Source organism: Poeciliopsis prolifica, unplaced genomic scaffold, assembly GCF_027474105.1.
Source record: "Poeciliopsis prolifica strain line A6 unplaced genomic scaffold, Auburn_PproV2 SCAFFOLD040, whole genome shotgun sequence".
Lineage (NCBI taxonomy): Eukaryota > Metazoa > Chordata > Actinopteri > Cyprinodontiformes > Poeciliidae > Poeciliopsis > Poeciliopsis prolifica.
This window is the reverse complement of record NW_026562415.1, coordinates 779,081-791,344: the sequence shown is the minus strand read 5'-3', so window position 1 is coordinate 791,344 and position 12,264 is coordinate 779,081.

The window sequence follows — 12,264 nt, the reverse complement described above, 5'->3', positions numbered from 1 at the left end:
TCCAATTTAGTCATTTGTACATAGTCTGAGTCACTAATAAAAATCAATGCCATGCACAGGTGAAACCAGATTTTTGCATAGATTATATGAAGAAATGTTTCTCACTACGTGACCCTTAGCCAGATAAAACTATTCCTGTTGTAGGTGAGAATGAGGATTTATTTTTAGCTTTCTTTAATTTCGAAAAGTTAAGATTTAATTCAGACAGAAAGATTGGTATTTTGTATACCAACCTTTTATGCTGGCTATCCCTCCACAAGCTTCTCACACTAGTTTTCTGGAACTTTGGCTCATTCCTTCCTTGAACCCGAACATCTAGTTCTACCAAAGCATTGTATCCACAATGCTTCACATGTACAAATTCTAAGATTAAACCAGCAGTTTGAAGTTTTTTTTTCTCTCCGTGGCCCATTTTCAAAAATTATTGAGTCTGTGTTACACACCTAGTTTCACCTCAATGTAGACTGGGCATAAAAGATGCAGCACACCGGCTTGTAGCCTGGATTTTAAAATTCCCATTGAGCGAGTTCAGGAAAGAAACAGTGAATACTTCACGCATTCATATGCCTCAGACCTTTAAGAGAGCTCTGAGGCAGAACTCAAAGCAAAAAATTGCTTTAATGGCAAAGCGCTGCATCATTACCTGGAACCTTGTACCTCTTCTTAAATTTGGTACGCTCCCAGAAGGAATAATTTGTGATTTGTGAAAATGTGACTTCTAGCATTTTTAGAGGCTAGCCTCAGTAATAACTATTCATCCCAGTGGTGCACTTCTTCTGTAAGCCCCTGTGCCCCACCATGTGCACAGAGTCATCAGCTTACCTTCTTTATCAGTGGCATTAATCTGGGAGAAACACTAATTAATAGGAGATTGCCAAGCACCATAAACATGAGCAAAGGTGGATGAGGGAGGCTTTCTGAGCTGTAAGCAGAAGATTACAAGGAGGAGCACCTTTTACTGCGCATCAAGATTCAGTACAATCATCTTCATTCTTTAACTGTCCAAGAGATGACAGTTAAAGGTAAATTCATATGTGAATACATACTATGATTAATATCACCCTATGTGTTTTCCCCATCAGGTTGCAGAAGCCTTTCCTATCATGCCAGAGAACTGACTAAGTCTTGTCAGTACCTATATATACATATGCTCATATATGTTAACTATGTTCTTGAATAACTGCAGAGTTTCTTGCATTCTTATGACACAGAACATGCAAACCCACAACCATTTAGTTTCAGGTGGCATAATATCAGAGGCACCCTTCTACTCCCTTAACACCATCTTTCAATCACTCCTTTGTCTTTCCTTCTTTCCTCCCTGCAAGACGAGTTAGTGAAAAACTTTACCAGGCAATGACCTTTAAGTCAAAGCTGATCTGTCTTAATGAGGGAATTGAGGAAGCCACTATGGAAAACAAATGCCCTTTATTGGTCATCTGGGAAGAATGTTATAGGGAACTTGACAATTCAAAGCAGTTGTGATGGAGCTTTTATCCGTACTCTCCAACACACCAGCATATCTATTCCATGATCTATGTTCTTAGAGACTTTGGTAATACAACTGATGAGTACAATCATGCTGTGCTGATAGCTCTGTCTTAAATTGGCAGGAAAAACACATGCAGCATCAGCAAAACTCTGAAGGGTGTAGGGAGACGAGATGGGCACTGGGGAAAAATATGTTAGGCTAGCAGAAGCAGCACAGGCAGAGTTTAATAAGGGGGATAAACAGGCTGTAAAAAAAACAAGAAAATTTGTGAAAGCTTGAAGGGAATAAGAGGGAGATGACCTGAAGAGATAAAGTCAGGAGAAAAGATTAAATTTAGCTCAAAATCAGAATTCAGACTTCAGATAAGAAGGTAAATGCCACTGAAGCAGATTCTTTCAAAATCTATGTAAGACGGAGACGAACAGTTTTTATCCTTACCTTTCAAAGTCAGTTTAATTTCTTACAAGTTACATAAAAAGGCTCGACAGAACAGAAAATTTGTTTTGGGAGGTAGTGATGTAAGATGAATGACGTAAAGACATTTTTATCCATGTATATACATGCATAAAAAAATCTCATGTCATTTGAAAGAAAGCGAGACCGTCATAAGTTGGAGAACTCCATTTTTGGGCCACTTTTATTCAACATAATCCTCCCAGCTCCTTCATAATAATTTCTTCAGTCCTGATAGGAAGGAGCTAAGAAGCATAAATGTAACTGGAGGGAAAGCCAACAAGCAATCTGTTGGTTTTGCTGCTGCCATCTTGGAGACATTCACTGAGAGAAGAGTTCAGGCGGTGACATCACACCCTGAGGAGATCCTCGTCGCTGTCGTCGTATTCAAGGTTTCAAGAAACAAGCCCTCAAGGTCTGGATTTACAAACCATCTAGGTCATCACTGTTCATTCAGTGTCAAGACCAGAACAGAGCAAAGGCCAGCTCTGGAACAAACTCCCTGAAAATCTGGGATAGCACTTGGCTCCGTCATATCAGTACTGAAGATATTACCATTTAGTGCAGCTTTTCCATTACTGGGCATCCACCTGAGCTGCATGGCAAACAAGGATTGAGCTGCACACAGAACAAAAAGAGACTGGTAAAAAAAAAAAAACAACAACTCAGAATCCCAAACTTACATTTGATGTTGTGAAGGTATGAAAACTTCAACAGTGTCAGGATCCAGGGTTGTTAGGTTCTCGCTGTAGGGGTTTTGGGTGCATGCACCACCTTTGTTTCCTCACCAGATGGCACCATCAGTTTGACGGAGGGCGTGGATGACGTCATCTCCCACACCGGCCTCGGATTAGCTCATCAGCGACAGGTTTTGAGGAGCGGTCTACCAGTCCTTCGGCGCCTGAGTGTTGCCCAGTTTTGGTACCTCCTAGCTACCTCGAGTTTGTACTCTGTTTTTCTCGCTGTCTGAGCCATCAGTGATTCCTTTGTCTACTCACCTCTCCGCAGTCTCCCCTTGGATTTCCTCGACTGGAAGACGCGCCGTTTCTCGCTCCTCGCGGATCCCGAGCCTACCTGTCTGCCCTCCAGCGCGCACACGCCCCACCCAAACCCCCAGAGAGACCGGACCCTGGACCCTGCAGCCACCCGCCGCTAGCTTTTCCCTGCTCTACTCAAGTAAGATCTGTCCAGTGTTATCGACACTCCACTTTCCCACAGCCTTCGAACTCACCTTTCCTGCTCTGTACTCCTAGTGAGCCGATCGCTTCCTGATCCTTCCCTTCCCGTGGACCAGACCAGAGTTTTCATTCCCTGCCACTGTGCTCCGTTTCTTTCTCAAATAAATTCACTATTTTTCACCCACCGTATCCTCGTGTTCTGTTCTGCATATGGGCTAGAATCAAATCCTCCCAATATGACAGAACACTCAGGCCAACCACTCAGCCCCGCAGACGCAATACGGAAAACGCTGACAGAGCAGCAGTCTGTAATCCAAACACACGAGTCTGCAATACGACAACTCCACACCCTACAAACAGAAACCAACCAGCGTCTGGCAGATCTAACAACTTTCCTTCAAAACTCTCTACCGCAGATCCCGGCTACAGCTCCTGCTCCCTCTCCCGCTCCGGCTCCGGCACCCTCAGTTCAGCCCGTGTTTTCCGACGTCCGACTTCCTGGGCCGGAGAGATTTTCAGGTGACCGGAATAAATGCAATGGTTTCCTCCTGCAATGTTCAATAATATTCAATCATTCCCCGCAAAGTTTTACACACGATGGCGCTAAAATATCTTACGTCCTGTCTCAGTTATCTGGTCAGGCCTTATTATGGGCAGAGACTCGTTTTCCTAATCCCACTGATTATGGTTGTTCCTTCGAGAGTTTCATCAAGGAGTTTAAGCTGGTTTTTAGCCTTGACTCCGACAAGGCTCATAACTCACGAGAGATATGGGACTTAAAGCAAGGCAAGCAGACGGCGGCAGACTTTGCCATAGAGTTCCGTATTAAAGCGGCTGCTACAGAGTGGAATACAGCAGCGTTAAAAAGCGCATTCTACCATGCACTTAATGAGTCGCTAAAAGACGAACTAGCCACCCGGGACGAACCAGGGACTCTAGAAGAGCTAATTAACCTGGCGATCAGACTCGACAACCGTCTCCGCTCCCGAGCCAGAATCAGAGATCGACGCAGCTCACCGGAGAGAGACAATGGTGGCGCTAGCATCGCCCGGGTCGCCCCTCCTCTTCGCGCTCCTCCGGCACCGGAGCCCATGCAGTTAGGGGGAACGCGCTCACACCGGAGGAGCGACAACGCCGTTTCTCTGCTCGACTCTGCATTTACTGTGGTTCCCCCGGTCATTTCCGTGCGTCGTGTCCCCTCCGTTTAAACTCCCAGGTCCGCCAGCAGAAGTGAGGAAGCTGGCGGACCACCAGAATAGTGAGAATCTTCCTCAGCTTTTACTGCCTGCCACTTTAAGATATGCGACTCAGTCTTTCTCCGTATCTGCCCTAGTTGACTCAGGTTGCGAACAAAATTTATTGGACGAGGCCTTAATCAAACAAATGGGGGTGGAAACCGTGCCGTTGCCGGTTCCGTTCAAGGTCACCGCCTTGGATGGGAAAACCTTACAATCCATAACTCACCAGACCAAACCTATCCACCTAATAATATCCGGCAATCACACTGAATTTATTTCATTTTTTGTGTTCCCCACCTCCAACTCTCCAATGGTTCTCGGTTTTCAGTGGCTTCAGCAACACAACCCTCAGATTGATTGGTCAGCTAAGCGCATCACCTCCTGGTCCGTCCGTTGCCACTCTTCTTGTCTCCATTCAGCGCTACCTCCAGGACCACCACCCGTTCAGCAGCAGGAGGTTGACCCCGTAGACCTGTCTACCATACCTACCGATTACCATGACCTTTCGGCCGTTTTCAGTAAGTCTAAGGCGCTCTCTTTACCACCGCACCGTCCCTACGATTGCTCCATCGATCTGCTCCCCGGAGCTCCTTTGCCGTCCAGTCGCCTTTACAACATTTCCCGTCCGGAGAGAGAGGCCATGGAAAGATATATTAAGAATCCTTGGCTGCTGGAATAATTCGCCCGTCTTCATCACCCTTAGGAGCGGGTTTTTTCTTTGTTGGAAAGAGGGACGGGTCCCTTAGGCCCTGTATTGATTACCGAGGCTTAAACAACATCACTGTGAAAAACAAATACCCGTTGCCCTTACTATCATCAGCGTTCGAACCGTTCATGAGGCCACCATCTTTTCTAAGTTGGACTTAAGGAATGCCTACCATCTGCTTCGCATCCGTGAGGGAGATGAGTGGAAGACTGCTTTCAAAACGCCTATTGGCCATTTTGAATATCTAGTGATGCCATTCGGACTGTCTAACGCCCCCGCTTTTTTTCAGGCCCTGGTCAATGATGTTCTCCGAGATTTCTTGAATGTGTTTGTGTTTGTTTACCTCGATGACATTTTGATTTTTTCCAAGTCCTTAGAAGAACACAGACATCATGTCCGGCAAGTGCTGCAGCGGCTGCTCGAGAACAGATTATATGTTAAGGCTGAGAAATGTGCTTTTCATCAGACCTCTGTGTCATTTCTCGGATTCATATTAGGGGGCGGACAGGTGAGGCCTACGGAGGAGAAGATCCGGGCGGTTCTGGAATGGCCGACTCCTGAGACCCGCAAGCAGTTACAGCGCTTTCTTGGTTTTGCCAACTTTTACCGGAGATTCATTCGAAATTATAGTCAGACTGCTGCACCCCTTACAGCCCTGACCTCTTCTAAGATCTCGTTTCGTTGGACCTCTGACGCAGAGGCCGCGTTTACTCGTCTGAAGCACCTCTTTGCAAATGCACCAGTTCTCATTCAGCCGGATCCAGCCAGACAATTCATCGTGGAGGTCGACGCATCAGATATGGGAGTAGGAGCAGTCTTGTCTCAGATTTCACCTCTCGACAATAAAACTCACCCCTGTGCCTTTTTTTCACGTAGGTTAACTCCCCCGAGAGAAACTACGATGTGGGGGACCGAGAGCTGCTCGCCATAAAGCTGGCCTTGGAGGAATGGAGACATTGGCTGGAGGGGGCGGAACTCCCCGTGCTGGTCTGGTCCGATCACAAGAACCTTTCCTATCTGCAGTCAGCCAAAAGGTTAAATGCCCGACAGTCACGCTGGTCACTTTTCTTCTCTCGTTTCAACCTGTCCATATCCTATCGTCCTGGTTCCCGAAATATAAAACCGGATGCCCTGTCACGTCTCTATTCTTCCGATGATTCCGACAACCTTCCTGCCCCCATTCTGCCACCCAGCTGTACCGTGGGAACTGTAACTTGGGAGATTGAGGATATCATCAAGCAAGCACAACAAAACGAACTGACACCAGACTCCTGTCCACCCAACAAGATATTTGTTCCGTCCTCCGTACGCACCCGCTTTCTTCAATGGATCCACGCCTCCAAATTTTCAGGACACCCTGGGGTGAGCCGGACTATCGCCTTAGTCAACAGAAGGTTCTGGTGGCCGTCAGTCCACAAGGATGTCCGTGAGTATGTCCTGGCCTGCATACCTGCTCACGCAACAAGTCCTCCCATCAACCTCCGCCTGGTCTCCTCCAACCTCTTCCCATTCCTAAACGCCCCTGGTCCCACATCGCCATAGACTTTGTTACTGGGTTACCTCCATCCAAGGGCATGACAGCCATCCTCTCCATAGTCGACCGGTTCTCCAAGGCCTGCCATCTCGTTCCTCTTCGCAAACTTCCTTCTGCCTTCCAAACGGCTCAACTTCTAGTGAAACATGTATTCCGGCTTCATGGCATCCCGGTGGACATACTGTCAGACAGAGGTCCACAATTCACCTCTCAGGTTTGGCGCAATTTTTGTTCAGCATTAAATGCAAGGGTTTCACTAACTTCAGGTTTTCATCCCCAGTCCAATGGGCAGACTGAACGCCTCAATCAGGACCTTGAAGCCACTCTCCGCTGTTTCACATCCTCCAATCCTTCCGACTGGTTCCAGTATCTTCCTTGGGTAGAGTATGCTCACAATTATCACGTCTCATCCTCCACAGGCTTATCGCCATTCGAAGCATCCATTGGCTACCAACCACCCCTGTTGCCGTCCGATGAGGAAGACATCTCAGTCACTTCTGTCCGTCACCACATCCGTCGCTGCCACAAGGTTTGGAATTCCACCATCCACAATCTTAACCTCACCACAGAACAAATCAAGCGGCAGGCGGATCGTAAGAGGCGTCCTGCCCCTGTTTACTCACCGGTCAACAAGTCTGGTTGTCGTCCCAGGACATCCCGCTCAAATCTGTGTCTAAGAAGCTCTCTCCCCGTTACATTGGCCCTTTTGAAATTGAAACTATAATCAACCCATCCGCTGTTCGCCTCCGTCTACCCACTTCCCTCCGCGTCCATCCCACCTTCCACGTCTCTCGGATAAAGCCCGTCCGGACCAGCCCGCTCTGCCCTCCAGCCGAACCCCCTCCGCCTCCCCGTGACATTGCTGGTCATCCCGCCTATTCCGTCTGCCGGATCGTGGACTCCCGTCGACGAGGTCGGGGTTGGCAATATCTTGTTGACTGGGAGGGCTACGGTCCGGAGGACCGTTCTTGGGTTCCGGGTTCATTTATATTGGACCCGTCACTTGTCTCGGATTATCGTGCGTCGATTCCCTCCAGCTCGTCTAGGCCGCCAGGTGGCGGCCATTAGGGGGGGGTACTGTCAGGATCCAGGGTTGTTAGGTTCTCGCTGTAGGGGTTTTGGGTGCATGCACCACCTTTGTTTCCTCACCAGATGGCACCATCAGTTTGACGGAGGGCGTGGATGACGTCATCTCCCACACCGGCCTCGGATTAGCTCATCAGCGACAGGTTTTGAGGAGCGGTCTACCAGTCCTTCGGCGCCTGAGTGTTGCCCAGTTTTGGTACCTCCTAGCTACCTCGAGTTTGTACTCTGTGTTTTTCTCGCTGTCTGAGCCATCAGTGATTCCTTTGTCTACTCACCTCTCCGCAGTCTCCCCTTGGATTTCCTCGACTGGAAGACGCGCCGTTTCTCGCTCCTCGCGGATCCCGAGCCTACCTGTCTGCCCTCCAGCGCGCACACGCCCCACCCAAACCCCCAGAGAGACCGGACCCTGGACCCTGCAGCCACCCGCCGCTAGCTTTTCCCTGCTCTACTCAAGTAAGATCTGTCCAGTGTTATCGACACTCCACTTTCCCACAGCCTTCGAACTCACCTTTCCTGCTCTGTACTCCTAGTGAGCCGATCGCTTCCTGATCCTTCCCTTCCCGTGGACCAGACCAGAGTTTTCATTCCCTGCCACTGTGTTCCGTTTCTTTCTCAAATAAATTCACTATATTTTCACCCACCGTATCCTAGTGTTGTGTTCTGCATATGGGCTAGAATCAAATCCTCCCAATATGACAAACAGAGCAGCATGAGTTTCTTTCTTTTCACAACTCTCCATCTACATCAAGAGGACAAGTGCATAAACATCTTTATCTTATCAAAAGACTAAACTTTCGAAAAAGCTGAAACTGAGAGGAGATATGTGGGGTGATAGCTTTGCAGAATAGAATCACAGATTCTCAAAGAAGAAATGAGTTGCTCTAATTACACTGAAGAGTGTTTTCACATTGGAAGGGCAGAATTTCCACCCTGCCCAGAACTCTTCCCACTCCAAGTAAAATCTTTTAGCCCTCCCACTAAATGCAGTACTTTAAATTAAATAGGGTAAAACACTTAAGCAAAACCAACATTTACATATCCAATTAATAGCAAAAACTGACTTTCAATAAAGCCAAACTTCTCAACACTTTTTGCACAACAGAATACCCATTTTGATGCTTACTTTTACTGTCTTTCATTATCAACTCTGGAAACTAACTTCAAGATGAATCTGAAGGTCTGGTTCAAATCTCTTCCTTACTGATGGAAAGGCGATCTCCAAAACTCTTAGATGATGTTAGAGTATGCACTTCAGAGAGCTGTCCTTACTTCTGGTGGGAGTGAAAGAAACATATGGACCATATGCCCTCTAGTTCTTTGACTGTTTTGATCTTCAACTATTTGGCTACGTGAAACAACTCAGTAAATGAACAACTGCTGATGAGGGGCTCACAAACCATGTGTTTAATTCAGTCTCATCTATCATATCAAAGAAGAGCCAAGGGTTGCTCCAGATGTGGTTCAGCATGGTGTCTTAATCATGAGCATCGCTTTTGACATTTCAGTGACCCTGATCTGTGATGTGCATCTTCTTCCTTCTTCTAAGGCCATGATCATCATCCAGCCCCAAAATATGCATAAAATACTAATATGAGCTTGACTGCATATAGATCAATCAAAAATACATGACAGTACATCTGAAAACTTATAGATTTGGTGTTAAGCGAACAACAGATTAATTAAACAACACATGAAATACTTTGCATCCACACTGTCTCCTCTTTAGTGCCGACAATGAAATAAACTAGTCAAAGTGACAAAATGAAAAGTCCAGGCCTTGCTATGAAGCAAAGTAACTCACTCATTAATTGTAACAACTCTAGGAAAGCTATTTTAATTCCCATGTGGTGAATTGCACAAGCATTAAAGGGCTTATTATCTGAAAGGCTTTGACATATGCTGCAAATTATAGTTTCCCTAATTTTGACTCTTTGTTCCAGGTGATTGGGTGGCATTGTCACTTTAATCTGGACATCTTCCCAAACGACTTAGTTGCTTGTGAAATTCTCAACTGTTCAGTTTTATCCTCTTGATAAAATTCACATAACTGATGAGCATTCAACACTACATTTCTTAAATGAGCGATTGAGTTGAGAATGTGTGCAGTGAGGCTGTTCTGGATATTGGGGAACATTTATATTTTTGTACTGCAATCAAAACTGCGTGACGTGTCCTTTTGGTATTTCTATTGACCTCGTTGCCATATTTTTTATACCGTGCACAGTTTTGTCAGTTATTGAAGTGAATTTCCCACAACACCTAAATTTGGGAAGTTTTGAGGGGAAAAGGTCTATACAATGAACAGGGCTCAAAAGTAATTGTGTAGTACTAATGTTGTGCCAACAGATTGCAATAGCATGATCAATATCAGCAACCCAAAGGGGAACTACAAGAGCATATCTAAAGCAGAGCAAAATTAAGTTTGAGGGTCTATTTTAATATACAAGTTTCTCTTTAACTGATGTCTGATGTTCAACATTTAACTGAAATTGTACCAGAACAAAGTTAGAACATCATAAAACCAAAAGGTTTTTTATAGCCTTTTAAAAAGTGGACATTCACAAATAAGTTTTCTGTGGTGCTTTTTTAAATAATTTACATAAATCAAGTCTGCAAGCCTATGTCACACATTGCTTTCTTTTAAACTTAAACCTAAAAAGTATTTTAAAAATTCTGTTTCCTCAAACTAATAAAGTTTTCCATGTGGATTAGAGGTACAAAGCAGAACATTTGTTTTGCAAAATGGGGTTTTAAAAACATAGAAGGCCATTTTCAAGGAGTTAAATTATCAAATGCAATTTCTTTTAAGTCATATATATATAGATTTTTTTGTAACAACTGAAAGTAACAGTAATTTGTGTTTTATAATGGGACAGTGTGACAGGAAAATACATAACACTGCCCCTTTAATACTTATCTGCTCAAACTAGTGTTATAACTAACCACAAGACTCATTTGCATCATAATGTCTCCTTGCTGCTTCTAAACTTGTCGTAATTCTGGAGTGCTTCCTGTAACCTTTCACAACACTGATTATCAAACAGAAGACGTTTCCCACTGCTTTCAAAATCCCGCAGCAAGCACACACAAACACGTACACACACCTGTGACAGCTACGTCAGCCCAACCAAGGACGTTCAGCATGTCAGCTCTGATTAAGCTTGCACTCAGCCTGTAGAATAGAGTTCTTGGTTGGGGAAGGAGGTGTGGAGGAAAAGAAATGACTTGTGTCCAGTAATAAATCGCTGCAGGCAGCCGGGCACTTCAGAGCCATGGCCCATCCGAACCCCAACAGATGCCGGGTAGTTTGGCTTGCCAGTTGTGTCCTGGCCTGTGGGCCTGCAGCATCATGAGCGATGGCCGCCGTCCAAAGAAGGGGTCTGCCGCCACAGGCGCAGCTGTAGACATCGTTAACACCCAATAAGAAAAGAGCGCAGCTCTGCGGGTGGGGTAAAGTGATATTGATGGAGGTTCATCTCCAGTTCTATGGTTCAGTGAGCAAATATCAAAATAAATATGGCCTTTTGTATAGCATGTGCCGTTCATTAATATTAACCAACAGTCTCAATGGTGCTGGAGTGTACAAGCCTAACAGCAGTCACTGAGGGTTGACATCCCCCATCTGTACTTTTTTTTTCAGATAATTGTTGGCTTTTGAATACTATTCCTGTTCCCTTTCAAATGTTGCAGCCAGTGCATTCCAGGGTATAACAGATGGATTCTCTTAGACCTAAGTTGGCAAATACGTTTCTCTTAAATGGAAAGCTTGGTGATCATAAAATGCATAGTTTGCTTATTATTATTCTTGAGGATTCAAATGGTTTTTTAAAGTTTCTTTATTCTTTCCGAGTTAAATTTCCTGCTAAAATTGGCAGACAATTGAGAATTATAAAAACTCTAGCCAATAAAAACAGCAAAGTGAAACAAGAGTATAAATGTTTTGAACAGTTTGGTTTTTGGCAAGAATGAAACCAATCCAATGACTTTTCTAAACAAGCTTTGCCAGATAAGTTTTATCAAAAAAGTTTGATCTTTGGATCTGAAAATTTGTTTTATGTTTCAGTCACAAAGCCTTCCTTTGCTGCTGACTAGTTTTCGTAAGACCCTTCCCTTGCATTACAATTTTCGTAATATTTTTCCAAATGTTTATCATAGTGGCAATGCAGTCTGTCAGGACAGTAACTGTATTGGTTCAGGAGAATAAATAGTTGCATCTAGGCACTTGTAAATGTCTGGGTAGTACATGTGGCTCGGTGTGTGGCAAGTTGTGGTATATTCTATTCTCAAGGCAGATTATTTGTTTCTCAATAGTCGAAGAACATTGACTATACTAGCTGTCAAGTCTGTGTCTCAACAAAAAACTACTTCTGTTTCAGTACTCTCTGTAAACTGTGAGTCAGTTGAGGGGATTTTCTCTAATCTGCTGTTTGATGATAGCATTGTTGCCGTCACTGGCTTTGGTTCAGGGATTCTTCATTTCAGGGCCAAAAAGAATACATTACAAGCCAGCAGAGCCCTTCATCAGCCACAATGTAACAAATACGTCCTTATTTCTGCCTCTGGATAAAATATGAAGG